The sequence below is a fragment of the Lepidochelys kempii genome, chromosome 2 (genome assembly GCF_965140285.1).
Source record: "Lepidochelys kempii isolate rLepKem1 chromosome 2, rLepKem1.hap1, whole genome shotgun sequence".
Lineage (NCBI taxonomy): Eukaryota > Metazoa > Chordata > Testudines > Cheloniidae > Lepidochelys > Lepidochelys kempii.
The window spans coordinates 129547529-129574473 of record NC_136381.1 but is presented as its reverse complement, the minus strand read 5'-3'; the positions used below and the strand labels follow the sequence as shown (position 1 = coordinate 129574473).

The 26945-nt window shown below is 41.2% G+C and overlaps 1 long non-coding RNA gene across 4 annotated transcripts in view; it reads right to left on the bottom strand.

The window, feature by feature from the left end:
- The window catches only part of LOC144930159 (uncharacterized), a 154274-nt gene that overhangs the window by 95289 nt on the left and 32040 nt on the right, over positions 1 to 26945 (bottom strand). Inside the window, exon 3 of one of the 4 annotated variants that reach the window (XR_013635265.1) lies at positions 4154 to 4567. The exons of the other annotated variants lie outside the window; for them this stretch is intronic. This is a non-coding gene — a long non-coding RNA (uncharacterized LOC144930159). Of the gene's footprint in view, positions 1 to 4153; positions 4568 to 26945 lie in introns of those variants that run through there. 4 annotated transcript variants of the gene reach the window in all.

Here is a 26945-nt window from a genome sequence, read left to right as displayed (position 1 = left end):
TCTACAGAATGATACTGGCATAACCTCTCCTAAATTCTATAGGACTTTTCCACAGGCTAATAAATAAAAAACATTCCTAAACAATGTACCTAAGTTCAAAACTGGAATTAGTCACTCATCATCCTAGCAGCCAGACATTTCCATAAGAAAGTGTCGCACAGCAGGCTAGAGCATGAATTTACAGCATATTCATGATGCCACACTAACTTCCTGTGGAAACATTATCTGCACACTAAAAGTGGCTCAGGTAGTTTAGCTTAATACACTTGAAAGTGTCAGATAAATTCACACCCTAGCTTGCTGGGCACAACCTTCCCCATGTAGACAAGTGCTTACTGTACCCTCTAATGGGTTTTGTTATGGTATTGTGCTGCATTGATTATGGCACAGTCAGCCTTCTATTCCTATGCAATTAAAACACGTGTTATCATTCTAATCAGCTGAGTCTATAAATATATTTAAAATATTATTTCAATTATGATTATTTACTGAAAAGTTACATTCAGAACTGCACTCCTTTGGATTGTAACTGAGCAGAAACCATCAGCAGTATAGGAGCATGTCCTCTGGAATGCTGGCTGAACCATGAAGGGGTATAAGAATGTTTAGCATATCTGGCACGTAAATACCTTGCAATGCTGGCTACAAAAGTGCCATACAAATGCTGGTTCTTGCTTTCTGGTGATGTAAATAAGAAAAGGGCAGCATTATCTCATGTGAATGTAAACAAACTTGTTTGTCTTAGTGATTGGCTGAAACAGTAATAGGACTGAGTGGACTTGTAGGCTATAAAAATTTACATTGTTTTGTTTTTTAGTGCAGTTATGTAACAAAAAACAAATCTACATTTGTAATTTGCACTTTTGTGACAAAGAGATTGCACTACAAATAAATAGTATTTTTAGTTCACCTCATACAAGTACGTCTGTTTATAATTTTTACAGTGCAAATATTTGTAATAAAAATAATTATATATACTTTTCATTTGTGTTGTAATTGAAATCAATACACAAGAAAATGTAGAAAAACATCCAAAATATTTAATAAATTTCAATTGGCATTCTATTGTTTAACAGTGTGATTAAAACTGTGATTAATCGCAATTAATATTATAATCGAGATTAATTTTTGAGTTAATCGTGTGAGTTAACTGCAGTTAATCAACAGTCCTAATAGTATCATAATGCATCCTAACTTTGAATATTTGACTTTGTGATCTTAATTTTTGTAATGTCATTTTTGTGAGTAAATTCAAACAGTCATATAGAACTCAGGAAATCCAATGAACCAGGCTCCATGTCAATCTCACTTCTAGCTTGCTTGTTAAGCTCCACTAAAGCTGACATCTTCTCCCCATTTTTAAGTTTCAGACCTCCATCTCTCATTGCACATGTTTTTTGCATAAAAAACAGAAAACGAACAAAGGGTAATTTCTGTCAAATCAAGCTAAATCTTAAATAAGCCCTTTTTGATAATGCAGGCGTATATACACTGGGGATAATAAAGTAGTTGCTACATGAAGACTTTAAACAAAAAAGAAGTCTGTTTGCTCAGGTTGAAGGAGCTGTAAATATGCATTTGAAATGTCAGATTGTTTACTACTCTGGGAAAGTAGCTGGGTTTTGAGTAGATGAAGTTGTGGGTATGTTACTCTGTGTATGTCCAGTGACCAGCTTTGCTATCAGGTCCAGTTATTCTCCAAGGGTGCTATAGTTATATTCTTAGTTCCTAATTGTATCTACGTTTCCAACATTATACTGATAACAACCATGTACAGTGACAGGAATAAGCCCTAAGAAAACTATCAGATCAACAAAAATGTTTCAAATGTCCTGGACATGGTAGTGAAAAAAATGAAATTGTGAGAATCAAGTGAGAAGTGAAATCATTAAAGATGGCAGAAACCTGTTGTTTCATAGGTCTAACCCAAAGTGCTAAGACCAGTTTCTGCGGTTCAAATGGACAGCCATCTCTGAGGCTGGGAGTGAGCTAGCTGCTGCCAACTTAGGCAGCATCGGAACTAAGGTGCTGCTGCCATGATTCCCCTCTGCCCCCGAGTTATGCTTTCATGTTGTTTTCATATCTAATTGCTGTCCCACTTGACCCCTCCCCCCAAAAAAAACTCTCCAGGTTTTCAAGATTCAAAAGCAGGGGAGATCTCCCCCTCCTCTTCCTGGCTTAGAGGAGCAGTACTCCCCTGCAAAACCCTCTCCTTGACTGGTGTAGCAATAGCTACCCCTCCTGCTTCAATCTACTTTACCACAAACTTGCTCACAGTCAGAACAAAGATGCATTATGGCAGCCACATGAGTGCATTGTGGGATAAGTAGGCCAACTGGGGCCCAGTCTGTAGGGGAGAATGGAAGCATGAGACACCCAAACTAAAACAGCCTCTTACGTAGACACAGTTTAAAGTTGAACTGACTGGAAAAAAGGTCATTCTGACATTTCTGAAAAACTTCATTTCAGAAATTTTCATTAAAAAAAAATGATGTTTTGACATTTTACTCTGAGTTGGGACAAAAACAAATGCTGACATATCATAATCTCCTCTGAGTCAGAAGTTCCAGTTTTTCACTCTGCTCCAGTCAGGGTCAATGTCCAAGGTGAAGGAATTCTGGAAAATGGTTGGGGGGAGCAGGGCAAGGTTTTAGGAAAAGTGTCCATCCCATCAGTCAGAATGGACTTAAGGATTCTCTCTCTCCCCAAAAACATGCCTCAATTTGGATGTACCTCTTATGTTAATCTTTCTCCCACGATTTAAACCAGTCTCAATTTTGCGGGGGGGTCTCACTTTTAGAGCTCACTCTGCTGGCGATGTTGACGAAAGATGGTTGGAATATTTTTCAGTGATAGGGCTCAGTGGTGCTTTGGTAATACAAATAATGAATACATACTTACATACCTACATAGGAAAAAAGATGCATTTTTCCCTCTTCTTCCCTAATTCAAAGATGGCTGGAAGGAATTTTGCTGACACTTTGGCAAATAAAATAAATAAAAAGTATCAGCTCCAAAGATGAAAGTTTCACAGAGTTCTGAATGTTTGAAAACAGAAAGGTAGAGACTCAGAATACAAATATAAAGGAACCATTTATGTTTATGTCTGCCTAATCTATTTCAGAAAGAACAAAGCCACAAAGTTCAGCTCTGGCTGTGAACATCTCATAAATTTTGGGGGAAGGGAGTTGGCTAAGGCAACTGATAGAAAATATAATTACACGTTACTTCACTCTTTCCTGTAAGTAAAGTTATCTCAACTCCCAAATAATCTGGGGATATTAGCTATGCCCTAGGTATTATTCATAACAGTTTATTCTCTTTCATTTCATTATTTTGGAGAAGGTAGCGGAAGCAGTGATGAGCTGTGAATAGCTCCCTTCAGATCTTATTCTAATGGCACTCTGTCATTGCTACTACTTGGAATGTCTTTCCTTAACTCAAATTTCCCTGATGTCAGCATAAGAAGAATATCCTGAAGAATATCCTTAAGAATATAAGAACATAAGAAGGGCCAGATTGGGTCAGACCAAAGGTCCATCCAGCCCAGTATCCTGTCTACTGACAGTGGCCAATGCCAGGTGCCCCAGAGAAATTGAACCTAACAAGTGATCTCTCTCCTGCCATCTATCTCCACCCTCTGACAAACAGAGGCTAGGACACCATTCCTTACCCATCCTGTCTAATAGCCATTAATGGACTTAACCTCCATGAATTTATCCAGTTCTCTTTTAAACCCTGTTATAGTCCTACCCTTCACAACCTCTTCAGGCAAGGAGTTCCACAGGTTGACGGTGCGCTGAGTGAAGAAGAATTTCCTTTTATTTGTTTTAAACCTGCTACTTTAAAATCCTTTTTCCATTCAAATTCTAAGCTGCCATGCAAGTTTTGACATTACCAGACAAGGTATTTTTCAGGCAAACAGAACAAGCATAAAGAAAGAAGACTGGATTTTGAATCAACTTGGATGCAGGATGGTGGTCTAGGGTGTTTGTGGGGCGGAGGGGGGGCACTGTATTACAATAATGGGATTCCTTAAAATTAGAGAGAATGTACCAATGTTAAGAAGCAGCTCAAGCCTTTGACTTTTGAACCTTTCTGTGCTGTTCTAATGGGCAGATTTTGCATTTAAGATATTATGCATGCTTCCATACCAAAGTAATCTGGCTGTAAGCCAACTTTATTGTTGTTGGGTTTTTTCGTTTTTTTTTTCTCTTCAGTTTTTTACAAGGATCATAAACATGGATTTTATTTTGCTTCGTTTACACAGAACAGATTTAGTTCCCATATAAAACTGTAAAATGGAAATACACACTTGTGATTGTTGTCATGTTGAAGCAGTTAGTCACAAGTCTCAGAAGACAAATTATTCCAGGAGTAGTTTCAGGAACAGCAGATACTGAAGACTGCTCATTGTAACTCATCTTTATTATGAAAAAGATTAAAACAACCCAAGTAAACATCAGCAGAGATATGCTATCATTTCATCTGTCCATCCAAGAACTGTTCCAAGGAAAAGAAAAAAGTAAGAGTGGAATGAACACTTTCACAAGGATGATCAGGTGCTCTGAAAAAAAATAAAAGAATTAGCTAACACATTTTATTGTCTGGTTTTAAATTCATTGTGAGTAAATGCAGACATTTGAAAAAAGAACTTTGTTTGAATGAGGAAGAAGGTTAAACCCTCTTCCCCGCTATGCCTGAGAAAAATCAGAGTGACAGTTGAATTACATGGGTGTAAAACTTAGTGATTGTGTCTTTGCCAGTGCTGAGAATAGAACCAAGGAGTTCCAGCTTCTCATCCTCTTTACTGACATTCTTTCTGACCTCAGTAAAAATTGCTGAATCCTCTCTGTGCATTGGCTTGCCCATCTGCATAAGGGATATAATGATATTCACCTGTTTTATTGGGGTGTTATGATATCTAACTGATTTTGTAAAGTAATATCTAAGTGGAAAGTATTATTAAGTCCAGGCAGTTGCAGGATCACAATCCTCAAAACTATCAGCGAGCATTATTGAGCATCCATGGCTTCGGAAACACGCACAGCTTTAAATCTACCGCTAGAATCATAGAATCATAGAATATCAGAGTTGGAAGGGACCTCTGGAGGTCATCTAGTCCAACCCCCTGCTCAAAGCAGGACCGATCCCCGACTAAATCATCCCAGCCAGGGCTTTGTCAAGCCTGAACTTAAAAACTTCTAAGGAAGGAGATTCCAAGGTAACGCATTCCAGTGTTTCACCACCCTCTTAGTGAAAACGTTTTTCCTAATATCCAACCTAAATCTCCCCACTGCAACTTGAGACCATTACTCCTTGTTCTGTCATCTGCTATCACTGAGAATAGTCTAGATCCGTCCTCTTTGGATCCACCTTTCAGGTAGTTAAAAGCAGCTATCAAATCCCCCCTCATTCTTCTCTTCCGTAGACTAACCAATCTCAGTTCCCTCAGCCTCTCCTCATAAATCATGTGTTCCAGACCCCTAATCATTTTTGTTGCCCTTCGCTGGACTCTCTCCAATTTATCCACATCCTTCTTGTAGTATGGAGCCCCAAACTGGACACAGTACTCCAGATGAGGCCTCACCAATGTCGAATAGAGGGGAACGATCACGTCCCTCGATCTGCTGGCCCCTACTTATACATCCCAAAATGCCATTGGCCTTCTTGGCAACAAGGGCACACTGTTGACTCATATCCAGCTTCTCGTCCACTGTAACCCCTAAGTCCTTTTCTGCAGAACTGGTGCCGAGCCATTCGGTCCCTTGTCTGTAGCAGTGCATTGGATTCTTCGGTCCTAAGTACAGGACTCTGCACTTGTCCTTGTTGAACCTCATCAGATTTCTTTTGGCCCAATCCTCCAATTTGTCTAGGTCCCTCTGTATCCTATCCCTACCCTCCAGCATATCTACCACTCCTCCCAGTTTAGTGTCATCCGCAAACTTGCTGAGGGTGCAATCCACACCATCCTCCAGATCATTAATGAAGATATTGAACAAAACCGGCCCCAGGACCGACTCTTGGGGCACTCCGCTAGATACCATTTGCCAACTAGACATGGAGCCATTGATCACTACCCATTGAGCCCGACAATCTAGCCAACTTTCTACCCGCCTTGTAGTGCATCCATCCAGCCCATACTTCTTTAACTTGCTGACAAGAATACTGTGGGGGACCGTGTCAAAAGCTTTGCTAAAGTTGAGGAATAACACGTCCACTGCTTTCCCTTCATCCACAGAACTAGTTATCTCATCATAGAAGGCAATTAGGTTAGGTTAGTCTGGGAGCTGACCTTGTTCGTGAAGACAGAGGCAAAAAAAGCATTGAGTACATGAGCTTTTTCCACATCCTCTGTCACTAGGTTGCCTCCCTCATTCATTAAGGGGCCCACACTTTCCTTGGCTTTCTTCTTGTTGCCAACGTACCTGAAGAAACCCTTCTTGTTACTCTTAACATCCCTCACTAGCTGCAACTCCAGGTGTGATTTAGCCTTCCTGATTTCATTCCTACATGCCCGAGCAATATTTATATACTCATCCCTGGTCATTTGTCCAATCTTCCACTTCTTGTAAGCCTCTTTTTTGTGTTTAAGATCAGCAAGGATTTCACTGTTAAGCCAAGCTGGTCGCCTGCTATATTTACTATTCTTTCTACACATTGGGATGGTTTGTCCCGGTAACCACAAAAAGGATTCTTTAAAATAATCTCATATCAATTTCTTTAGTACCTGTGGTGATGTTAATTCACACTAACAAATATTTTGGAGTTAATCTTCAGCTTTGGCAGGCCCACCGACAGCAATTCCGGGCCCCAGGACAGAGCAGTCAATGGACCCCAAGGCCGCACGGACACAGGTGCTGCGCCTATGGTGGCTGGTGCCTAGTGAGCTGCTGCCATCTGTGCTCCTGGTGCCCAGCCAGCTGCCAGCTGCACTGCTGGGTGCACTTTTCCGGCATGGCCAGGTTTTCCACATGCCCACCTGGCTGCCTTTGCCACCACCGGTACCACCCTGCGCACACCTAGGAGCCCTGCCCTGTGGCCCGCCTGGCCTATTTAAAAGGGCCTGGGGCACCCAGCTGCTGCCTCTACTACATCGGCAGCGGCCAAGGCCCCGGGCCCTTTTAAATCACCTGGGGCCCTGGGCAATTGCCCCCTTTGCCCCTCTCCCCGTCGCCGGACTTGAGCTTTGAGAGCAAAGTAAAACTACCTCTTTTTCACGTTCTGACCAACACATATTCCAGACAAAGGTAAAGCCTTCCCCTTTCTCCTTTGAAAGCACAGTGAAATCACTGTGCTGGCATACCCTTAGCGTTAGGGAGCCACCAGGTCATCCCACAGCAACACATGGACCTAGCAATGAACCAGTGTTTGAATTGTAGGTAGGGTGCTAGAGTAAACATTGGTATAATGGCCCCTAATTCGCCCTACAATCTCCACGTATTGATTTTGTTCCTTGCAGAGCTGTAACTAGGGTTGCCAACTTTCAAATTTCTCAAAACTGGACACTACAGCTATGGTCAAAATGTTCTGCACCAAATACTTACCCGCATATACACTATCAAACAGCCAGAACAAGCTCGCTAGCAGCAATGGAAATACTAACGAATGGGATGAATGCGGGCCTGGGGGAGAAGGGAAGCTGGCTTTGACTTGCTATTATTAGCATAGCAAACACTTCAGAGCAAACAAATCCTTCCATTTGTTGCAGCACTTGCGTTCCAAGGCAGAGCCCAGGCGCCTTGAGGGGGTTCCAGCCCTACATTCTTCACCATGCCCTGCCCTATGTGCCACTTTGATAGAATGGCTTCAGATTGAAAGTGCAGGGGCTTCCTTTAGCAATCTCCCCCAAGCAAAGCAAAACAACTCTGAGCTTCCCAGCACACAAGGGTCTGGTACCTTTGCCCTTTACCTGAACCACCTCCCACCCAAAGCTCAACTCACCATAAAGAGAAGGGGGAGGCTCCATCCAGCAGCGGGTCTGAGGCAAAGAGTTTGCGTGGAGCAAAGGGGGAAGAAAGAAGGGTTGGAGCTTCCTGCAGCCGGGGGAGGTTCCCAGAGGTTGGTCTGTCCCGGCCCCGGGAGCAGCCTGTGCAACTCGGCCAGGAATAGCAGCTGGGGTGCCTCTAGCTCTGGGGCCAGCACTTGGGGGCTAAAGGGGCCTTGGGCTTGCTGGGGGAAGGGGGCACAAGATCGGAATTGTGGTAACTGGACTTTTGGTGACAGGTCAATACTTTTGACTGGAGACGATACAGTCCCCTTAAAACTGGACTTTCCAGTTGAAAACCTGACACCTGGCAACCCTACCTGTAACAGTTGAAGCAAGGTGGCAAAAGACTGGAGCAGCAATGGAGGAAAAAAACCTTGGAATCTGACTAATTATGGCATAGAGAGCTTGCCTTTACCAATACTACAGCATATGAGTTGGAGCCTTGTTCTGCAAGATTGGTAAAGATGCATAGAGAGTACCTGTGCCCATGCTCAGATACATTGCTAGTGCTTAGAATAATAGAATAATAGAATCATAGAATATCAGGGTTGGAAGGGACCTCAGGAGGTCATCTAGTCCAACCCCCTGCTCAAAGCAGGACGGATCCCCGACTAAATCATCCCAGCCAGGGCTTTGTCAAACCTGACCTTAAAAACTTCTAGGGAAGAAGATTCCACCACCTCCCTAGGTAACGCATTCCAGTGTTTCACCACCCTCCTAGTGAAAAAGTTTTTCCTAATATCCAACCTAAATCTCCCCCACTGCAACTTGAGACCATTACTCCTTGTTCTGTCATCTGCTATCACTGAGAACAATCTATAGCCATCCTCTTTGGAACCCCCTTTCAGGTAGTTGAAAGCAGCTATCAAATCCCCCCTCATTCTTCTCTTCCGTAGACTAAACAATCCCAGTTCCCTCAGCCTCTCCTCATAAGTCATGTGTTCCAGTCCCCTAATCATTTTTGTTGCCCTCCGCTGGACTCTTTCCAATTTTTCCACATCCTTCTTGTAGTGTGGGGCCCAAAACTGGACACAGTACTCCAGATGAGGCCTCACCAATATCGAATAGAGGGGAACGATCACGTCCCTCGATCTGCTCTCTATGCCCCTACTTATACATCCCAAAATGCCATTGGCCTTCTTGGCAACAAGGACACACTGTTGACTCATATCCAGCTTCTCGTCCACTGTAACCCCTAGGTCCTTTTCTGCAGAACTGCTGCCGAGCCATTCGGTCCCTAGTCTGTGGCAGTGCATTGGATTCTTCCGTCCTAAGTGCAGGACTCTGCATTTGTCCTTGCTGAACCTCATCAGATTTCTTTTGGCCCACTTTTCCAATTTGTCTAGGTCCCTCTGTATCCTATCCCTACCCTCCAACTTATCTACCACTCCTCCCTGTTTAGTGTCATCTGCAAACTTGCTGAGGGTGCAATCGACACCATCCTCCAGATCATTTATGAAGATATTGAACAAAACCGGCCCCAGGACCAACCCTTGGGGCACTCCACTTGATACCGGCTGCCAACTAGACATGGAGCCATTGATCACTACCCGGTGAGCCCAACAATCTAGCCAGCTTTCTATCCACCTTATAGTCCATTCATCCAGCCCATACTTCTTTAACTTGCTGGCAAGAATACTGTGGGAGATCGTGTCAAAAGCTTTGCTAAAGTCAAGGAACAACAGGTCCACTACGTTCCCTTCATCCACAGAGCCAGTTATCTCGTCATAGAAGGCAATTAGATTAGTCAGGCATGACTTGCCCTTGGTGAATCCATGAAGACTGTTCCTGATCACTTCCCTCTCCTCTTAGTGCTTCAGAATTGATTCCTTCAGTGGAAGAGAGTAAACTACCCACAGCACTTCAACAAATGGCCCTCCAGACCTTACTTAAGAAAACATTACCATTAACAACACTAACTTACCAACCTGTCTGATATCTCACTTCCTTTAGTAATGTAATTGAGAAGCTGGTGGAAAATCATCACCCACAGCATTTGGCTTTCTTCGGTATCTTAGATCACTTCCAGTGAGGCTTCAGACTTGAACAGGACTTAAATACAGCAATGGTTTCACCTCCTCTTCTTTATGAGCAAAGGTCAAATACACTGACTATTTATTGTGAGATTTATAAGTGATCCACATAGTGGATCATCACACATGTTCCTAGATAGAAGATTTATCCTCAAAATCATCGGTCAAAATGTGTGCTAAGTTTTGACATGTAGGATGTCCAAAGCCTACTAGAAGTTCAAATACTCTGTTAGACTGTCCCTATGTTATCCCTCAGACAGATTATGATGCTTCATAGTTTCCTCTTCACTGAAATGAAATGGTGTCCTCAATTTTATTGGTTAAAGCTTTTTGCTAGAAGACTCATTGAAGAAAACACTGCACTGGACTCACATTTGCAATATTGTTTGCACAAATATTTTTATAGTTATTTTTTAATAAAAACGTATTGCTTAGAAACTTTTTTTGGTGAATGGTTTGTTGGCCAGAGCTGAGATCTGAACCCAGGAAGGAGGCCAGACTCTTCTATGCTATCCCCTTCACAGTTCGAATAGACTAATCTCATCTATCAGTTCTCCCTTTAGCACAGGACTCCAATTTCAGGAAAGGACAGTAATCACTGAATATTTATTATTAACATTCTAATGAGACTACTCCAGGGAAAACTTTGTATGATGTTTTATTTGTCTCAAGTCAAACACAGCAGTAAGATTTTTTGTTTTTGTTTCAGTGATTGAATTCAATATATTCTGTACTATTTTATCTCCACAAAGGAGCCCTATGGGCATTAAAACATTATCAGCTATAGTCACGTAAGGGGAGATGTAGTTGACTAGCTTCTAAAAGAAAAAAGAATTAATTTTCATGCCCAGGGAACACCATACTGAGTTTTGCTAAATACCTATAACTATGTTTAATTATGTTGCTGCTTGTATCTTACTAAATGTTTTCAATAAAGAAATTAAAAAAAAAATATTTTAGGATCAAGGGAAAGTATGCAGCTGCAAAGGACGAATGGAGTACATAAAAATCAGCAAGCCACTCACTTCCCTCCCACATACACAGACATAAATTAGAGGAGCAGCTCCACTGCAATAAGTAGAGTTACACTGACATAAAATTGATGTAACTGAGATGAGAATCCTGCTTTAGAACTTGTACCTGAATGTGCCCAACTCTGAGATGGTTTGATCTGTTGTTACAGTTTGAATGCATCTTATAGATTGGCCTGAACCAGAATTTGGATTGGATCCAGAGTTCGACAGAATGCAGTAGTGTGGTTCAGACCCATCTCTATTATGCTTCAGGGAAAACAATATGTTGGCTGCTGGTCATTAGAAACCAAAACAAAACTGTTTTAGTGGTGACACTTATTGAACACTAACTATTCAGGTGTTCTTGCAAGTCTAGCAAATGGTCACAATACTAATCTCCACTGATATCACCATGGGACAAGATGTGTTAACTATAGCAGTTTATCTACTGGTAAATGATGCCATTCACCTTTCTTTAAGGGAATTTTTAGTTTGCAGAAAAGGACTACTTTTTTGACTACCTCAAAAACTAGGCATTCTAATGAATGGTCTTTCATAGTTAATTTTCTGCCCCAAAGTCTGATAATCCCCTAAGAGACATGCACTCTGGGAAAAAGGAGTATTACACCAAATGCACATTTGATTCTATGCAATGAGATCATCTTTCACATGCAGTATTTTTCTTTACATAATCTCTTTGCGCCACATATCCTAATTTCTGTATTACTACAATAAAAACTGACAGCAGGTAAAGTGCTGATACCCTCCCAAGTACCAGCATTAAAGCATTCAACCTTTTCTTCACTTTGGACCAAAAGTATTTTTGATATCTGTGCTATGTTAGGGAAGGAGATATTATTTGTATTCATCTCTTATCTCTCCCTTCAGTTAGCTGTCAGACTATGCAGATAAGGTCTGAGAAGTCTCACAACTGAAAAGATAAAAAAGGAACTTTTTATAGAGCAGCGGTGTATTCACTTTTTCTCTAATTTACATTGATGGTTTACTGTTATTTTCAACATTGTCATACACTGTTCAGACAATGAAATGCCCAACTACTGACAGCAACAGCATGAGACTCACTTTTTTCTGTTTGGAAACTGAAGCTAATGCACTCTCTCTCCAATTAGTTGGAATCCTTATTTTCAGTATTCTTCCTGCCCTATTTAATCATCAGATACCTCATTCTCACAAAACATTTTCTCATATTAGCCAAGATTTGGATGAACTGGTTGTCTTTCTATTTCCTTTCTTGCTGACTAGATATCTTATTCACTTCCTTTCACTTTTATTTTCTTGAAGTTACAATTCCTTTAAAAGGACTTTTTTTTTAATTTGAAAGCTTTACACAGCTCTGTCAGTCTATAGGTATGTATTGCTAGTTAATTCCCCTTATCTTCTAGGGAAACATATCAATGAGTTTTCTTTTTCTTGTTGTTTGTCTCTTACTTACAACTGCATACAATTTCTCTTTTCCTTCCCTGTTATAGGAACTGTGTTTTGCTCTTGGTAATGCATTCCATGCATTTATTGTATTTACAACTATTATTGTATTTTTGGGAGAGTATCTTTAAAGCTCATCTTTCCTCAAATGAAAGTCCTTAACTTTAGAGAACGCTTTAATTCTAGTTTCTTCCTATTAGCGCTAGCCTGTGCAACCTTTACTTACGCTGGTCACTGGCTCTCATGACTACTTGTGTAAATGTCCACCAACCTGAATAAGGACAGTACAATACAAAACATGATATTGCTTCTGGATTCTGGCTTTTCAGTCTGCTGTCACTTTGTGCTAATTTCTCAGCTGGGGCATTGTTGTGATCTATCATTCTTTAGAGTTCAACATTGATATATGTGCCTCCATTTGATTAGGCTACATACAAGCAAACAGCATGGAGTGGAACCAGTATATCAGGATACAAGAAAACCAAACTGACACACAAGTAGGCAGTCTTGAGTGCACAGAGTATGGATGCTTTGTAATGTGTTAATTCCCAAGTCAAATATATCAAGAGGAGGTGGTAAGCATGTGAAAGGTATTAGTCTTAACCAGCTCAGAATCCCCACACAACAAGGAAAGATCCAGTCATGAACAATTAAAATCAATGGGAGTTTTGTTGTTGACTTCTATGGGGACAGCATGAAACACCCAGATTGTTAATCCACACATGCTGAAAGGTACTAACAAAGAGCCACTTTGGAGAGAGCATGAGGACTATTTTAAAACAAACAAACAAATAAAAAACCCCAACCTTTTCCTGATCTGTCATTGCACATTTCATACAGCTTGTTTCCAAATTCCTGTCTATCTTTTCTAGCACCGCAGTTCAGCAAAACACTGAGCCACAAGCTTAACTTTAAGCATGTGCTTAAATATTTCACTGAATTAAAGCCCAAGATGTGGAGCTAATCATAAGTTCTACAAAATTGTAATGTACAGTGAAACAACCCGTACATTAAAATTAACATGCAAGTGTGTGGCCGTACAAAACACAAGAGGAACTAATAGAAGTTCATGATTAAGAATAACCAACTGGAGCAGATGAACCATCAACAAAGATGCCGGAGATCCTGGTTTTCATGCAAACGTCTTTAAAAAAAAAGAAATATATCCTCAAGAAAAGTAACATTTTTCTACATTTTAATACTAAGTGAAATATTAATGTTCCCACCTTTAAGATGTGGGTATATGCAGAGTGACCAGTTTTCATTCATAACAGTTATGTATACTTCTGGTTCATTACATTAAAAAACAAACAAACAAACAAACAAAAAAACCCCTTCATCCCGTCACCAGTCACACTATTCAAAATATGTATGAATTATATATTGTTGTGGACAAATATTTGTATTGTTTGTTTATATAATAAAACTTTCATTACAGAACAATTGCTTGTGCCAGAAATGACAAGCTTCAAGATATTTTTTACTGAAAGAGGTGAGATAAAAGAGACACACCATGGACTTTGTAGTTCTCTTTAACTGAAAAGGGATATGCCTTTGTTAGACTCTGATCCTGCACTGGGAAACAGCTGGGCAGATCCCTGTGGATTCCTAATAGGTCAAGAGTCCATCTATACATTTCTCAGTAGAGGACTCAAGATTTTAAGGCTCAAAGAGGTCATTATGATAATCTACTTTGGCCTTCTGCATAACCTGAAAGCCATGACTTGCAATTCTGTACACAATAAAGGGGAAAAAAAGTCATGGCCAGGCAACTGTCAGGGTTACATCGACTTCGCCTCAATTCATCAAAATGCAGATAAAATAAAACAAACGTTTGTTTTTGTTTTTTGTTTGTTTTCCCTATTTAAGATAAAATGTTCAGCTTCTCTCTTTTATCTTATAGGTAGGTAGGTAGCGTGGCCGAGTGGTCTAAGGCGCTGTATTAAGGCTCCAGTCTCTTTGGGGGTGTGGGTTCGAATCCCCCCTCTGCCACTACACTTTTGGGGGAAGGGATAGCTCAGTGGTTTGAGTATTGGCCTGCTAAACCCAGGGTTGTGAGTTCAATCCTTGAGGGGGCCATTTGGGGCAAAAAGTGGGGATTGGTCCTGCTTTGAGCAGGGGGTTGGACTAGATAACCTTCTGAGGTCCCTTCCAACCCTGATATTCTATGATCTTCACGTTCATATTTATGCACTGAATGGTATTATATATATGCAGTACACAATACTGATAAATATAAGATCAGAAAAGTCAGCTCCATTAAAGATCTATGAAACTGATAAAATGTAAAATGAAAAGTTTCTCCTAATAGATATATTTACTCTTTCACTATCTTGATCCTTTCAGATGCTCAGTCAAGACTGAGATTTCATTTACATAGCTCCTGTAATTGATTACATAAAATATGATCAGTAATGATGCTACTATGGCAGACAGAGCAACTTCCTGCAATATCTTTGGGACGTTATATTGGGCCACGATTGCTGCATGACAGTTGTCTTTCCTTTCTTTTCTGGCATTGCTGCAACCAGGGCAAGGAGATTTTCCTCAAAAGTGGACGTTTCCTCTCAGACAAGTCTTCACCAGTTATCCCTATTCTGGGCTGCTGTCTCTGAGTGTGAGGTATCAATGCCACATCTCTTGATGTTTATCTTGAGGGTGTCTTTTGGTCTCCCCATTTCCTTTCTCCTTTGGTGAGTTGGGTGTACAGCAGTTGTTTTGTTAAGCGTAGATCAGGCATGCACACACAGTTCCTGCTCCACCTCAGCTGGTGCTGGATAATCAAGGCCTCAGCACTGAAGATGTTGGCCTCTGTGAGGACATCGACATTAGTGCAACAAGCTTCCCACTTTATGTTGAGGATCTTCCAAAGAAAGTGCTGCTGCTGGCATTCCAGATTTTTCGGGTGTTTTCTATAGGTCACCCAGCACTTCGTTGTAGACACTACCTATGCCAATGGGAGGAGTTCTTTCATTGGCAAAGGTAGTCCCCCTCTTCTTCTATCAACCCAGTGCTGTCTACAAAAGGATTTAGGTTGGCTTAACTTGTTCCTCAGAGGTGTGGATTTTTCACAACCCTGAGCAACATAGTTACACTGACCTAATTTTCTAGTGTAAACCAGGCCTAGCTCGGATCGAACTGGCAGGCTAAAAATCAAAGTGTAGCCGAGGCAGAGCAAGTGGAGGAGGGGCTAACTGCCCCGAGTATATGCCTACAATCCTGGGCAGGCTCACACCATCATAGCAACATTTCCATATGTGTCATGTTAGCTCAATGAGATTGAGAATGGTTACGTTAACTCAAACTGGAAATTACACCTCCAGCTCTAGTCTAAAAATACCCTAATAAGGACATTTGGCCATTGCTTTAGCTAGTCTGTGTATAATAGAAAGAAATTGAGCAAAGGAAAATGCAAACTGTATCATCACATTTTTTTAAAGATTAAAGTCTATTAATCTGGGTAAAAGTTTTCCTTGGGAACACCACTGCAACCTACAGGAAGTGGCAGAAGCCCCACAGTTTGAATCATTTGAAGCTGGAGCATACAAAACACCTAGCAATATCCTACTGGGAACAATCCTGCATTGGCAAAGAGTTGCACTAGATGACCTGGGAGGTTTCTTCCCCACCTCTAAACTCTTTGACTCCATGAATAAACATGAAGCTAATCAGAATAGGTATAGTGTTTATCTAAGCAATATCATTTAGCTAACTGGAGCACAGGAGGGAATAGAGAGCTCTTAGACTGCTGATTAAAAAAGATCAGGGCTTTGAGCTAGGCTTTGGAGTTTTAATTTGGAGACCTTGATATGTATTTATATTGTAATACCCTGCTTATAACCTTGGGTGCTTAAAATAGACACCCTTAGGCTATAATTCATAACTTCTGTTGGGTATGTGATTTGGAAAGACTAAGCCCTTTATTCAGCAAAGCATTTAAGGTTACAGTTAACTGCAGGCACTTGTTGAAGTGCTTTTTTGAACCAAGGCTTAAAGCAAGAGAGAGAAAAAAATCACAGATAGAAGAAATAAATAAAATGCAAACTGAGTGCATGTGGTTAATTCCCGAGAGGTACCAATTGGGCTATTTTACAGGGTCCCCCCCCCCTTTATTCATAGCTGGCCAAACCTTTCTTTGCAAATATATTTCAATCTATGGATTGAGATCAATTTACCATTTTCTTCAGCTTTCTCTTTGACCATTCCTAATTCATCGTCTGTGATAGGTGACCTAAGTCCAACGTTTTGGTTCTGGTTCCTGATTCAGTTACTCAGGCTGTATAACTAGGGCAAGTAATTTTGTCATGGATAGGGTATGTTATCCTTGTTTACATATGAATGCAGGTATCTGCAGCATAGTCATCCCCTAAACATTGGTTTTAAAACAGTTTTCAGGAGCAAATGAGAGCATACTACTTGGGGAGTATCGTGCTATTCTGGATGAGTACGGGTAGTTACTGGCCCTTGGAAGTTAAGAGATTTCAAGACACTTTGAATTAACAAAATAATTAAAATTGCCTTTGGGGGAGGATGAATAAAATCTTGATGCTATCGAGAGAACTCTACTGTCTGCATCCACTGAAGCCCCCAAATTAATATACAAAACTTACAAAAAGTACTTGTGTGCTGTTACTTTTTTTGTTTAAAAACAAAGAGTGACCCAATTGGCTGAGGATTCACAAAGTAAAACAAATGATTTACTGGAATGTTATTTAAGTAGCCCATGATTTTCTATTAACTTATCCACCTATATTGCTATTAACTGATCTTTCCAGCTTAACCATGCCATTTGTTTTTGTCCCACTGATCCCCACCATGATGGAGTATACAATCACCACACTGGCCCGGAAGGCCAGTACTGGGCCAGGAAACTGCACTCCTCCACCCCGGCAGAGCAAGCTCCCCCTGGAGAAGGGGTCGAAAAGGGAGCAACCCAGCTCAAAAGAAAGGAGGCTGGGGAGGAGGACAGTCCTCTCCTGAAGGCTCCTGCTGAGGCTATATGCTGCTCCCAGTTGGGGCTGATGGTTTGGTTCCCTTTTCTATTCTCTTTACCTTATCTGGGAGTGAAAGCAGGGAGAGAAAAGAAGAAGTAGGAAGTGACCCATGGAGGATAACTCCAAGGGCACTTTTGGGGGGCAGATACTGTTGACCCTTCCAGGGCCCTGTGTCAGAGCCCAATGGAGTGGGCAGATCCAGGTTCCCCTACCACTGCCCCCATTAAAGGAGGAACTTGAACCATCTGTATTCCTTACTGCTCCTCTGAGTAAAGGAGGTCCAGGACTGAAGACTGACCCACCAAGGAGGTGGGGCAGGGGGAGAATTAGGAGCATTAATCACTAGGCCACATAACCCACCAAGGACTCTATTACCCTCACCTCCTTCAAGATGCCCTCTTCCATCTCTCCATTCCCCTCCTCAATCACCCCACATCTCTTCTCCCTTCCATATTCTTGCTTTCTCATGTAAGCTTTATCCAATCACCTTATTTCTATGAAAGAAATGGAGAGAGAGAGAAAATAAAGTTAGAACTATAGTTAACAATTTAGCCAACAAAGTGCAAGGAAAACTGCCTACAAAGCATCCTGCCAAAAAAACCCAATGGGTATCAAAAAGCATACACAGGCCAGAGAACTTACATAATCTTACCCTCCTGCCAAAGAATTTAGCTGCAGAACATAATCACAGGTCAGAATCTCTATATAATCTAAGAAAGTCCTAAAGAAAATTATAAGATCCAAGGAATAGCGATGTTTGAAGACTGGCAAGTCTTTTGGTGGAAAGTTTTGGGGAAAGATAAATGTTTCTTTTCCTTTACTAGGAACATTTTTTTTTTTTAGATGGAAAAAATATTTAATCAAAAATGATTTTTTTCTGCAAAAATGTGTTTAATGCAAGAGTCATTTTTTTCATTTAACTTACTTTTGACACAAAAATTTCAACCAGCTCTACCAAAAAAAGTTAGGAACCACTGCAGTCAACACAAGCGTCAGCCTAACAACGACAACTTAAGTTCCTGATCCTGCAAGCTTCCACACCAGTGGGGCCCCTGCTGCTGCACTGAGTCCCATTGAAGAGATTTTAGCAGAAACATCCCAGCTAATGGGCTTATCCGTCATTGTTAATATAGTGGCAGGTAATGGAGTAGTGGTACTCTTGTTTACTATCATGTTATAAATACAAAGTCCCTGATGACACTACACAGTGCTTCACACTGGTGGTTATCCAAGTACTCTGAAGGTGAATACACATTATATCCATTTTACAGAGGTGGCATTCAGCCACAGGAAGTTAAGTGATTTGTCTGAGCTCACTGAGTGACTTGGTGGCAGAATCAGAAGGAGAACCTAATTCCTAGCCCCATACTCAATCCACTACTTCTCAGACACTGTAAAGATACCCTGATGATAATATGGTTTTGTACAAACTCAGTGAGATACACAACAATAAACATGCCTCCACCCTCCACTAATGAGTTTGGCTGGGTTGTTCCCAACTAGATTGACAAAAATATGTGGATTTCACAATGTCCCCAGGTGGTCAAGAAATTCACATTCGTTCAAACCAATAGCAGGAGTCAATTCCATAACTGAGAGCTGTTCACTGAAAATGCCTTTCTCTAGTCTCCAACTACACAAATCTAGGAACTGTGAGAGAACATCTTGGATGATTTCAGCTATTGCACTTGTGTACAGGAGTGGCACACAAGGAGGAGACACGTAAGGGATAGAAACACAGGCCTCAGAACAGCCATTCAAGACTGCAGGGTTCTGTTCCTAGGTCTGCCACTGGCTCACTCTGATCTAAGGAATTTACAATTCTCTGCCACAATTTCCTCATCTGTAAACTAAAGACTAAGAAACTAGCACCTTAAAAGCAGATAAATCAATAGGTAACAGTTTATTATTATTTTAAAATATTACTTTTTTTGTAGAGAAAGTCAGACACACAAAAATGGAAAGGAAAGAAAAATCAGCAAGAATAGTTCTTATGAAGTATAAGTCTTATCTAATCATTTTCTTACATTTTGCTGTGCTGTCATTCCAAATTGGTGGTAGCAGTAGGAGTAGTGAGATGAAGATGCGGGGGGTGTGGGGGGGCAGTTGGTCATTGGAGGTGCAAGTGGAGAAGTGTCTCTTCAGAGTGATCTGACACTCAGATTGAGGGACTAGTTTTACTTCCTCCATCTCCAGTTTGAGCACTGAGTGCAGTTGACTGTGGTCTCTTCTTTATGGTAGACTCAGTAGCAAAAGTAATCTCTTTAGTGTATTCACAGCTGGCATATTTTAAGTACAGAAATATTTAAAAATAATCAAGAAATATTCAGAAAACAAATGGCAAATTTTGAAAATTGTCCTGAAGAAAACTGATCGCTGAAATCCAATGATCTTGTATAATGTTACCAAGATTGTTCCAGAACACTTACCATTAGTTTTACTTTCATTTTTCAGTGAGTCATTGAGATAAACCAATTATGTGTCATCAAAAGTCAATTCAGCTTCTAATTTACTTAATGAATAAAGCTTGCCAAGTGAACAATAACTATATCAACTCCACTAAACTGCTTCTTTTGAGTCCTTACAAACTAATGGAATCTAATCAATGAACAATTAAAATACCTCAGTTTCAATGATAGATCACAATGGAACCCCATTGCAGTTACATTCATATTTATTTTTGGCACAGTTAACTATTATCAGCATGAGGTCTCGTTATCTCTGATAAGGGCACATAAGCATCTGCAATTCAAAGAACTGATTTGCATATAAGATTTTTTTTTTTACTTGAATTACAAATCAGTATCCCGGTGTAGTATCAATACATGAACATTTTAAATGTATGAATCCCAGGTATAAGTAAGAATTCTTACTTAAGACAATGGCATTTTTTATTGTTTACAGTAATTTATCACCATTCACACTGCTTGATTGTCGCAATCTGTTCTTATTGATTTGTATGCTCTATCAGTCTGCTGTAGCTGTCTGTCATATGTTTTTTCATTCAGAACATATAACAGGAAAAGCTTGTTCTGACAGTCAACTGGATGGCTTCATAGCTGTAGCACAGCATGAAACATAGGACACTAAAGGTTTTTAATTGGCCTCATGCCTGAATCCAAAATCTGATTAACTCTGGAAGGGTGATAATGGTCATTTGTTACACCAGTGTCGGCATATAACAACATTCACACTGGCCTCAGAACTTCATGGAGTACCATATTCAGAGACATCTGACATACAGAAAGGAGGTGGTTTTGCCCTCAAGGAATATCACAATTTATCGTACATTTGATTTATCACCTGTTCCTGCAGGAAAGATACATTCTTACTATGGTGAGTATTCTCCCATGACCTCTTTCCCCTTTCCCATTACTCCAGATATGATGGCAAAAGTTAACAAAGGACCATTGAGAACAGTACCATCTAATTCCCTACTCTGCTGGTTTTCCCTACAGTCAGTCTGAGTCAATCTAATTATCTTCTTGGGCTTCCTTGTTGACCACATGCAAGAGAACCAGAAGGATTTGCTGATGATCACATTTGATCTTCTGGGAATTCTTGTCAAATACAGAAGACTTGATTCTCAATTACACTGAGACCTCTTTGCACCTCTTTACAGTGTAATGGAAGTGTAATGGGTCCTTAAGGCAAGGGGTCAATATATTGTTGTTTTTAAGACCTACCCACTGCACTGGATTCCATTTTCCCTGGGAGCTCAGTGCACTGAGCCAACACCCTACTAAACCAATGAAGACCGGATAAGATTCCTGTAGCACCAATTGGCTTATTTCTACAGTTGTATCAAAGTTTCAATATCATCCTTTTGGGATATAAATCTTATGGTAAATAATTTAGCCTGAACTGAAAACTCTCTGTAGGATCAGGCATCTGACTGCAGATACCTGTGTGACAGATCCTGTAAGATCTGGTGTGAGGAGGATTGATTCCAAGCCTGTGACAATTATACAGGAAGTGTGCCAGTAGGGGGCCCACTTCTCCAGAGGGGTTTCTACAGCAAACTGTGAGGGGTATTAGTGTTATCTGTTAGCTAGTGGTCTGGTGACAAGCATTTCACTAAGTGTTCCAGGAGGCAGACTTGTTTACGTGTCTATATAGTGAAAATACATAGTAGAGGGGGTATGCCTACATTTCTGGTGCAAGCTTAACATGGTTGCATTATTCCAGAGGCCACAAACAAATTTGGTAGCTGTTGCAAAATGAGCACCAATAAAGCCCATATTCTATACCATCATGTACTCTGCACATGCCACATCCATTACAGAAGCTATTTTGCAACTAGCAGGAAGATTGGTCCTGTGGATAAGGCACTGGATTGGGACTCCAGAGACCTGTGTTCATCTTTTGGTTCTGATTCATATTCATGCATGACCGCAGGCATGTCATAACACATATATGACTCAGCTGCCCATCTGAAAAATGAAATATACTTCCTTTCTCCCACCCTTTGCCTTGTCTATAGTGAAATTTTACAATTTAAAAAAAGCTCCTATCTGTATCTTCCCTATTCAAGCCCAAATTAACACCTTTGGAAGAGGACTACATGCACCCTGATTGAATTTAAGTATCTTCCTAAGGTCCAGAAGCAAAGCAAGGTTCAGATAGTGGGTCAACTTTGGCCTCTTAAATAGGTTACATATAACAAAGTTGACCCACTATCTGAACCTTGCTTTGCTTCTGGACCTTAGGAAGATACTATACTGCGGGGCTCACTGGGCACACTAAATCACATTATGTAGTAGTGATGCCAGCTTAAAGTCTCTGTCTATATTACAGCTAGATTTTATTTTCCTTCCTTTCTGGAAAATGGTTGTCTCATCAAGTTCTTGAACGTGGCACACAACAAGGAGGTAGCAGTAAATCTAACATTTGAAAAATCTCAGTTATTAGATATTACAGTTCATTCTGACCCGCTTAAAACAGTTAACTCTGGCACTGTACAGAATATGCTTCACTGTCTTTCACCACCAAAATGAAGGTGTTATCTTTGTTATGGCATTAAAGTCAAGTTTCACATATTGAGCTAATACTTTGACTAGCCTAATTTTGAATTGCAAGATATTTCCCTCTGTGCCTTGACATATCAATACTGTGGCTTAGATCAGTGGTTCTCAGGACAAATTTTTTGGTGGCCTCAGTGTGGGGTCACCAACTCTTGCTGGTGGCCGCTCTCACGCTTTTTCCTAAAATACTTAATTAGCTTCAGGAAAATCAAATAGATATGGACATATACATTTCTAAATAATTTTAATTTACTGCTAGTTAGTAAGTCTGTTGTGAAAAGTGATATTAACAAACATAGAAGTATTACTTTTCACAGCAGTCCTGGCAAGCATGGAGACAAATTAAGCCCTGGACGTGGGGGTTGGGGAAGGCAGTAGGTGCCAGGGACAATGGGGGCAGGTGGGTGGGGGACCAAGGAGGGAGCAGGGAGCTGGAGCCTGAAGCCCCATAGCCAGAGCACAAAGCCCCATGGCAAGGAGACGGGGCCTGGGGCTGGATCCTGAAGGCATGCAACTGGAGCCTGGGGCTGGAGCCCCAAGCCCCACAGCCAGAGCCTGCTGCCCTGCCACTCCAGGGCTGAAGCCCAAAGCCTGAGCCCCATTACCCCAGGGAAGGTGGGGAACTCACTGGCTGCCTGCTCCTCCAGCACTGTGCCCCAGGTGAGTCCAGAAGAGGGCAGGGTCCAACTCCTGCTGGTGGCCCCAGCAACCAACACCAAGGCGGTGCATCCAGGAGCAACAGGGAGGGGGAAGGGCCGCTACTTTATTCCCCTCTCCCCCAGTCACAGTCCAGAAGGCTATGGCTGCAAGAAAAGTCCCTGGTGGCTGCACGCGTGGTTGCATTTGAGAAACACTGACTTAAATGTTCTGAGAGTGGCTTTAACATTTCAAATCAGCACAATGATTTTGTTATTGTGATAGGGTCTAAAGGCTCCACTCTGAACCAGGGTGGGAAGTAGAGCAACGCTGTGCTAGTAAGGCCCGGTCCCTCAAGGGTGCAAGGTATTTTCTCAGTGAAGGAACAATTTAAAATGACCCTAGTCACCCAGGAGAAGGGGTTGAATGAGCTGCATGTGGCAACAAGAAGCAAAGGTGATGTTGACAGCTGTGCAAGGAGTGGCAACAGCTCTGCAAACTCTGCTCTCGTGTCAGAGACTTGGGCTCCCCAGCCATCTTTGGGAGTTGAAAGTCCTGAGAGAGATTGACTAAATGAACTGGACACTGAGAAGAGTCTACTAAATCTGTCATCTTGCCCCAAACTGAGGAGCTTCAGACTGGTAAGAATTGACCTGCATATAACAATATCGGGTAGCTCAGAAACTGGGCTGGACACGGAGAGACCACTAGGGTCAGGATTGGTAGTGTGGGTGGGTGGAGGTCCCCCTATTTTGCCCCCTTGGGGAACAATCAGAGCACAAGCAGGGGATTGAGGCTGGAGCTGAAGTTCACTCTGGAATGACTAGAGGGGCAAAACCTGCAAGGCCACAAGATGACCATTAAGCCAGCTGCTCACCAGACCTTCCGCCTACAGTTATATATTTTCATATTGCTGTCAGTACTGCGCTTCCAAATGAGTAACAGCAATTTTAGTCATATGACAACAAGAAGTCACCTCAAAAATATGAATGGGATTATTTATTATACACAAGCCTTATAATTTAGTATACAACACCTCACCGTACAGCCAACTCATATTATTAATTATCATAAGCAAGTTTTGTTGGAGAACTTTCTCGTATGGTTTAGTGGTTTAGGGAGACTCCTAGAAACCCCTCTTCAAATCCTTGCAGGGTCTTCACAGCCTTTCAACTTTTCATGGTGCTGTAGACAGTGCACAGTTCAGAGTGAGGATCGTTCCTCTGAGGCCTTAAAAGCAGAGTTCATCTTAGCATGCTGTAGACAACAATCTCACAGCACTTTTTCCTGTGTGGTCCTTGGTCAAGGAATCCCCAGCTCCCCTTGCAGTATGCTGATGTTCATTCTAGAAATGGGTTGCAGTATTCTCATGTGTCGTCCCCTTATGTGTTTTTGTAAATTTAGACTTAAAATTGCCCAGGTACATCATTAACATTCAGGCACCCAAATACAATACAAGCAAACAGACTCTTCTGTTACAAACTCCATTTTTAATTTTAACATACATGCTCCATTCAACCTCAGATTTAATATATTAATCTAAACCTTAACATTTAAATTAGCTATACCAATAGACATTGTACATTGTCACAAGTCTAATCTAAAATTATCTGCAGCCTGAGTACGGCTGGTTGTACACTGGAAACATTAAAAAGGCATTTATTATGGTGATGAGCAGTTAGTGTGTGTTTGGGTAGTCTGATGTCTGTATGGAGAAGTACCTGACCTGAAGTAACTGTTGTGGTGCATTTGTTGGTGATTTTCTTTTTTGTTTCATTGACAGCCAGTTGCAATTACCATTTCTATTGCAGTAGTGCCTAAAGGCTTCAGTTAGATGAGGCCCCCATTTTGCTAGGTAATGCACCTACATATCAGCTGGATAGTTGCAATGGACCAAATGTAAGTTAAGTGATGCATGAATTTCCTTATTTAAAGAACGGTTTGGTTGAGTATTGGTCACTGGATATTGAAAAAGCAAGGACACTTAACACTATTCCATAGGGGAAGCAGAGAGGACATCAGATATAACTGGATTAGGCAAAGCTGTGGTCAAGTTACTTATTTCCACCAATGTAAGGTCTAAAATAGAATCTGACCCATTCATCCCCAACCAAAACACGTTACAGCACAGCTGTTATGGCAGAAGTTAGCAGATGGCACTGTAATACAGTCTTATGAGTTCTCCCAATTTGAAAGAAAGTTTTTAGTTCTCAAAGAAACAAGTACATTGTTTATATTGTTAATTTTGTTATGTCAATAGAGAAGCTGTGGCAAACAGAGAAAGTAAAACAGGGAGAAAACTGCTAGTTGGTAGCAGCTTATGGATTGTGGTTGGGATCTCCTCTTGCTTCAAAAGTGGTAGTTCTACTGGCATTTTCTGCCCCTTTTCAAATGGAAGAGGGATTGCTCTTGGCAAACGTCTCTTTAAAGACTCAAGTTGTAGCGTTGCTTTTTTCTCAGCTCCAACTGCCCTGAGCGTCTCCCCACTGATCCTTGGATGATGTTTAAAGAGCTGAGGCCCCAGCGCTGAGCTGTAGCAGTCTGCACTGATGACTTGAAATCCACTCATGAAATGACAGAGGGAGCGAGACTTCAGTCTCGAATGCTTCAATGGCCATAGGCAATTCAAAGATCTGTTCTTATATAGGTTTCAGAGTAACAGCCGTGTTAGTCTGTATTCGCAAAAAGAAAAGGAGTACTTGTGGCACCTTAAGCTTATGCTCAAATAAATTGGTTAGTCTCTAAGGTGCCACAAGTACTCCTTTTCTTTTTGTTCTTATATAAGCAGCTGTTGCCGTATTCTGGGCCTTTCATCAGGCTCTGTGGGGACATTGTGGTATGAAGCTTGCTACAAAGCTAAAGAGCTATAGAACAACAGTTATACCAACTCTTTGTACAGAAGTGAAATGTGGGCACTGAGGAAGGCTGAAGAACACTGGATTGATGTTCCTGATTCTCACTGTCAACTACTACATATCCAGTGCCAGGATAAGGTCAGAAATGAGGATATTCAAAGCTGAATCCAGTAACCACTACCATCAGCATTGGTTTGATTTCAGCAGCTTTTTTGATATGCACTTATTATAAGAATGGAAGACCAACAAATTCCAAAGTGTGTACACCAAGGAATACACTGCACAATTGGCGATCATGTAGGTGTGAAAATCTCTGGTGGCACAACAAGATTTATATTCAATTTGTCCATCACTGGCAATCATGCAACCAGCTTGCCAGAGAGAGATCTGAGTGACTCTTGATTTACAAGGAGGTCACATACCTCCTTTAGGATTTGTCTTGATGATAATTGGGACAGATCAGCTTCCCAAGAAACAGGCACCGGTATGTGGGGTGAGTTTTCTGGCACATGTGGATGACAGCATGTGTGTTGTCTACAATGTCCTCTGTTCCAGGTCAGGTGTATGCAAAAAGTTATGCTTAGAATATATGCAAACACTCCATCACTGGCCTCTACTGTACTAGCATGCCAACTTGCAAGGCCCCAGCATTTTATTACCAATTGGCAAAGAGGGAACATGGGTGTGAGCATCAGGACACTGAATTCGGCAAATGAGGTGATTATGACACTTATAGGCCAGGTGGCAGCACTTGCCAAGGCTGTAGGCATCAGCTGAGCACTGATAGATTCATAGCTGAAAACCAAACTACTTCACCTGTATGTTAGTATTGCTCCAGATAGGTGTTAGACTTGTAAGGATATGTTCAGTGTTTAGACTCTAAAATGCTTATAAATCACTGCATGCATTAATCTTATTTGTAATGTCTGTCTCCCATGCTATAAAGTTTTGCTTTAT